The sequence below is a fragment of the Phyllobates terribilis genome, unplaced genomic scaffold, assembly GCF_046119375.1.
Source record: "Phyllobates terribilis strain yellow unplaced genomic scaffold, ASM4611937v1 Scaffold_8__6_contigs__length_399053987, whole genome shotgun sequence".
NCBI lineage: Eukaryota > Metazoa > Chordata > Amphibia > Anura > Dendrobatidae > Phyllobates > Phyllobates terribilis.
Genome location: NW_027362768.1, coordinates 226,155,489 through 226,162,074, shown reverse-complemented (window position 1 = coordinate 226,162,074; position 6,586 = coordinate 226,155,489).

Here is a 6,586-nt window from a genome sequence, read left to right as displayed (position 1 = left end):
CAGAGCGATTCGCCCAATGAGTCATTGATATTTAGTCGTTTTCAGCCAATTTTCTGGATTTTTGAAAATTTCACTTTTTTGTGAAAATATCCACTAAATGAGGGAATAAAATGTGTGAGGGTACCCCAGGAGAGTTCCAAATGTGTGTGGGTAGAATATATATCCCACGGGGGTAAAATTGAAAAAAGTTGAAAACATTTTTTTTTTTGGACTGTCATTTTTCCGACGTTTATCAGACTTTCAGATAGGGGAAATGTCAGTGAGCGTTCCGATATCAGTTCCAGAGCAATTCGCCCAATGAGTCCTTGATATTTAGTAGTTTTCAGCCAATTTTCTGGATTTTTGAAAATTTCACTTTTTTGTGAAAATATCCACTAAATGAGGGAATAAAATGTGTGAGGGTACCCCAGGAGAGTTCCAAATGTGTGTGGGTAGAATATATATCCCACGGGGGTAAAATTTAAAAAAGTTGAAAAATTTTTTTTTTTGGACTTAGTCATTTTTCCGTCTTTCAGATAATGCAAATGTCAGTGAGCGTTCCGATTTCAGTTCCAGAGCGATTCGCCCAATGAGTCATTGATATTTAGTCGTTTTCAGCCAATTTTCTGGATTTTTGAAAATTTCACTTTTTTGTGAAAATATCCACTAAATGAGGGAATAAAATGTGTGAGGGTACCACAGGAGAGTTCCAAATGTGTGTGGGTAGAATATATATCCCACGGGGGTTAAATTGAAAAAAGTTTAAAAAATTTATTTTTTGGACTTATTCATTTTTCCGGCGTTTATCAGACTTTCAGATAGGGCAAATGTCAGTGAGAGTTCCGATTTCAGTTCCAGAGCGATTCGTCCAGTGAGTCCTTGATATTTAGTCGTTTTCAGCCAATTTTCTGGATTTTTGAAAATTTCACTTTTTTGTGAAAATATCCACTAAATGAGGGAATAAAATGTGTGAGGGTACCCCAGGAGAGTTCCAAATGTGTGTGGGTAGAATATATATCCCACGGGGGTAAAATTGAAAAAAGTTGAAAACATTTTTTTTTTGGACTGTCATTTTTCCGACGTTTATCAGACTTTCAGATAGGGGAAATGTCAGTGAGCGTTCCGATATCAGTTCCAGAGCAATTCGCCCAATGAGTCCTTGATATTTAGTCGTTTTCAGCCAATTTTCTGGATTTTTGAAAATTTCACTTTTTTGTGAAAATATCCACTAAATGAGGGAATAAAATCTGTGCGGGTACCCCAGGAGAGTTCCAAATGTGTGTGGGTAGAATATATATCCCACGGGGGTTAAATTGAAAAAAGTTTAAAAAATTTATTTTTTGGACTTATTCATTTTTCCGGCGTTTATCAGACTTTCAGATAGGGCAAATGTCAGTGAGAGTTCCGATTTCAGTTCCAGAGCGATTCGTCCAATGAGTCCTTGATATTTAGTCGTTTTCAGCCAATTTTCTGGATTTTTGAAAATTTCACTTTTTTGTGAAAATATCCACTAAATGAGGGAATAAAATGTGTGAGGGTACCCCAGGAGAGTTCCAAATGTGTGTGGGTAGAATATATATCCCACAGGGGTAAAATTGAAAAAAGTTGAAAAAATTTTTTTTTTGGACTTAGTCATTTTTCCGGCGTTTATCAGACTTTCAGATAGGGCAAATGTCAGTGAGCGTTCTGATTTCAGTTCCAGAGCGATTCGCCCAATGAGTCCTTGATATTTAGTCATTTTCAGCAAATTTTCTGGATTTTTGAAAATTTCACTTTTTTGTGAAAATATCCACTAAATGAGGGAATAAAATGTGTGAGGGTACCCCAGGAGAGTTCCAAATGTGTGTGGGTAGAATATATATCCCACGGTAGTAAAATTGAAAAAAGTTGAAAAAAATTTTTTTTTGGACTTAGTCATTTTTCCGGCGTTTATCAGTCTTTCAAAAAAATGCAAATGTCAGTGAGCTTTCCGATTTCAGTTCCAGAGCAATTCGCCCAATGAGTCCTTGATATTTAGTCGTTTTCAGCCAATTTTCTGGATTTTTGAAAATTTCACTTTTTTGTGAAAATATCCACTAAATGAGGGAATAAAATGTGTGAGGGTACCCCAGGAGAGTTCCAAATGTGTGTGGGTAGAATATATATCCCACGGGGGTAAAATTGAAAAAGTTGAAAACATTTTTTTTTTGGACTTAGTCATTTTTCCGACGTTTATCAGACTTTCAGATAGGGGAAATGTCAGTGAGCGTTCCGATTTCAGTTCCAGAGCAATTCGCCCAATGAGTCCTTGATATTTAGTCGTTTTCAGCCAATTTTCTGGATTTTTGAAAATTTCACTTTTTTGTGAAAATATCCACTAAATTAGGGAATAAAATGTGTGAGGGTACCCCAGGAGAGTACCAAATGTGTGTGGGTAGAATATATATCCCACGGGGGTAAAATTGAAAAAAGTTGAAAAAATTTTTTTTTTGGACCTAGTCATTTTTCCGGCGTTTATCAGACTTTCAGAAAGGGCAAATGTCAGTGAGCGTTCCGATTTCAGTTCCAGAGCGATTCGCCCAATGAGTCATTGATATTTAGTCGTTTTCAGCCAATTTTCTGGATTTTTGAAAATTTCACTTTTTGGTGAAAATATCCACTAAATGAGGGAATAAAATGTGTGAGGGTACCCCAGGAGAGTTCCAAATGTGTGTGGGTAGAATATATATCCCACGGGGGTAAAATTGAAAAAAGTTGAAAACATTTTTTTTTTGGACTGTCATTTTTCCGACGTTTATCAGACTTTCAGATAGGGGAAATGTCAGTGAGCGTTCCCATATCAGTTCCAGAGCAATTCGCCCAATGAGTCCTTGATATTTAGTCGTTTTCAGCCAATTTTCTGGATTTTTGAAAATTTCACTTTTTTGTGAAAATATCCACTAAATGAGGGAATAAAATGTGTGAGGGTACCCCAGGAGAGTTCCAAATGTGTGTGGGTAGAATATACAGTACAGACCAAAAGTTTGGATACACCTTCTCATTTAAAGATGTTTCTGTATTTTCATGACTATGAAAATTGTAAATTCACACTGAAGGCATCAAAACTATGAATTAACACATGTGGAATTATATACTTAACAAAAAAGTGTGAAACAACTGAAAATATGTCTTATATTCTAGGTTCTTCAAAGTAGCCACCTTTTGCTTTGATGACTGCTTTGCACACTCTTGGCATTCTCTTGATGAGCTTCCAGAGGTAGTCACCGGAAATGGTTTTCACTTCACAGGTGTGCCCTGTCAGGTTTAATAAGTGGGATTTCTTGTCTTATAAATGGGGTTGGGACCATCAGTTGTGTTGTGCAGAACTCTGGTGGATACACAGCTGATAGTCCAACTGAATAGACTATTAGAATTTGTATTTCGGCAAGAAAAAAGCAGCTAAGTAAAGTAAAATGAGTGGCCATCATTACTTTAAGAAATGAAGGTCAGTCAGTCCGAAAAATTGGGAAAACTTTGAAAGGGTCCCCAAGTAAAGTTGCAAAAAACATCAAGCGCTACAAAGAAACTGGCTCACATAAGGACCGCCCCAGGAAAGGAAGACCAAGAGTCACCTCTGCTTCTGAGGATAAGTTTATCCGAGTCACCAGCCTCAGAAATCGCAGGTTAACAGCAGCTCAGATTAGAGACCAGGTCAATACTACAAAGAGTTCTAGCAGCAGACACATCTCTTCAACAACTGTTAAGAGAAGACTTTGTGCAGCTGGCCTTCATGGTAAAATAGCTGCTAGGAAACCACTCCTAAGGACAGGCAACAAGCAGAAGAGACTTGTTTGGGCTAAAGAACACAAGGAATGGACATTAGACCAGAGGAAATCTGTGCTTTGGTCTGATGAGTCCAAATTTGAGATCTTTGGTTCCAACCACCGTGTGTTTGTGCGATGCAGAAAAGGTGAATGGATGGACTCTACATGTCTGGTTCCCACCGTGAAGCATGGAGGAGGAGGTGTGATGGTGTGGGGGTGCTTTGCTGGTGACACTGTTGGGATTTATTCAAAATTGAAGGCATACTGAACCAGCATGGCTACCACAGCATCTTGCAGCGGCATGCTATTCCATCCGGTTTGCGTTTAGTTGAACCATCATTTATTTTTCAACAGGACAATGACCTCAAACACACCTCCAGGGTGTGTAAGGGCTATTTGACCAAGAAGGAGAGTGATGGGGTGCTACGCCAGATGACCTGGCCTCCACAGTCACCAGACCTGAACCCAATCGAGATGGTTTAGAGTGAGTTGGACCGCAGAGTGAAGGCAAAAGGGCCAACAAGTGCTAAGCATCTCTGGGAACTCCTTCAAGATTGTTGGAAGACCATTTCCGGTGACTACCTCTTGAAGATCATCAAGAGAATGCCAAGAGTGTGCAAAGCAGTCATCAAAGCAAAAGGTGGCTACTTTGAAGAACCTAGAATATAAAACATATTTTCAGTTGTTTCACACTTTTTTGTTAAGTATATAATTCCACATGAGTTAATTCATAGTTTTGATGCCTTCAGTGTGAATATACAATTTTCATAGTCATGAATATACAGAAAAAGCTTTAAATGAGAAGGTGTGTCCAAACTTTTGGTCTGTACTGTATATCCCACGGTAGTAAAATTGAAAAAAGTTGAAAAAAATTCTTTTTTGGACTTAGTCATTTTTCCGGCGTTTATCAGTCTTTCAGATAATGCAAATGTCAGTGAGCGTTCCGATTTCAGTTCCAGAGCAATTCGCCCAATGAGTCCTTGATATTTAGTAGTTTTCAGCCAATTTTCTGGATTTTTGAAAATTTCACTTTTTTGTGAAAATATCCACTAAATGAGGGAATAAAATGTGTGAGGGTACCCCAGGAGAGTTCCAAATGTGTGTGGGTAGAATATATATCCCACGGGGGTAAAATTTAAAAAAGTTGAAAAATTTTTTTTTTTGGACTTAGTCATTTTTCCGACGTTTATCAGACTTTCAGATAGGGGAAATGTCAGTGAGCGTTCCGATTTCAGTTCCAGAGCAATTCGCCCAATGAGTCCTTGATATTTAGTCGTTTTCAGCCAATTTTCTGGATTTTTGAAAATTTCACTTTTTTGTGAAAATATCCACTAAATGAGGGAATAAAATGTGTGAGATAACCCCAGGAGAGTTCCAAATGTGTGTCGGTAGAATATATATCCCACGGGGGTAAAATTGAAAAAAGTTGAAAAAAATTTTTTTTGGACTTAGTCATTTTTCCGGCGTTTATCAGTATTTCAGATAGGGCAAATGTCAGTGAGCGTTCCTATTTCAGTTCCAGAGCGATTCGCCCAATGAGTCCTTGATATTTAGTCGTTTTCAGCCCATTTTCTGGATTTTTGAAAATTTCACTTTTTTGTGAAAATATCCACTAAATGAGGGAATGAAATGTGTGAGGGTACCCCAGGAGAGTTCCAAATGTGTGTGGGTAGAATATATATCCCACGGGGGTAAAATTTAAAAAGTTGAAAAAAATTTTTTTTTGGACTTAGTCATTTTTCCGACGTTTATCAGACTTTCAGATAGGGGAAATGTCAGTGAGCGTTCCGATTTCAGTTCCAGAGCAATTCGCCCAATGAGTCCTTGATATTTAGTCGTTTTCAGCCAATTTTCTGGATTTTCGAAAATTTCACCTTTTGTGAAAATATCCACTAAATTAGGGAATAAAATGTGTGAGGGTACCCCAGGAGAGTTCCAAATGTGTGTGGGTAGAATATATATCCCACGGGGGTAAAATTGAAAAAAGTTGAAAAAATTTTTTTTTTGGACTTAGTCATTTTTCCGGCGTTTAACAGACTTTCAGATAGGGCAAATGTCAGTGAGCGTTCCGATTTCAGTTCCAGAGCGATTCGCCCAATGAGTCATTGATATTTAGTCGTTTTCAGCCAATTTTCTGGATTTTTGAAAATTTCACTTTTTTGTGAAAATATCCACTAAATGAGGGAATAAAATGTGTGAGGGTACCCCAGGAGAGTTCCAAATGTGTGTGGGTAGAATATATATCCCACGGGGGTAAAATTGAAAAAAGTTGAAAACATTTTTTTTTTGGACTGTCATTTTTCCGACGTTTATCAGACTTTCAGATAGGGGAAATGTCAGTGAGCGTTCCGATTTCAGTTATAGAGCAATTCGCCCAATGAGTCCTTGATATTTAGTCATTTTCAGCCAATTTACTGGATTTTTGAAAATTTTACTTTTTTGTGAAAATATCCACTAAATTAGGGAATAAAATGTGTGAGGGTACCCCAGGAGAGTTCCAAATGTGTGTGGGTAGAATATATATCCCACGGGGGTAAAATTGAAAAAAGTTGAAAAATTTTTTTTTTTGGACTTAGTCATTTTTCCGACGTTTATCAGACTTTCAGATAGGGCAAATGTCAGTGAGCGTTCCGATTTCAGTTCCAGAGCGATTCGCCCAATGAGTCCTTGATATTTAGTCGTTTTCAGCCAATTTTCTGGATTTTTGAAAATTTCACTTTTTTGTGAAAATATCCACTAAATGAGGGAATGAAATATGTGAGGTTACCCCAGGAGAGTTCCAAATGTGTGTCGGTAGAATATATATCCCACGGGGGTAAAATTGA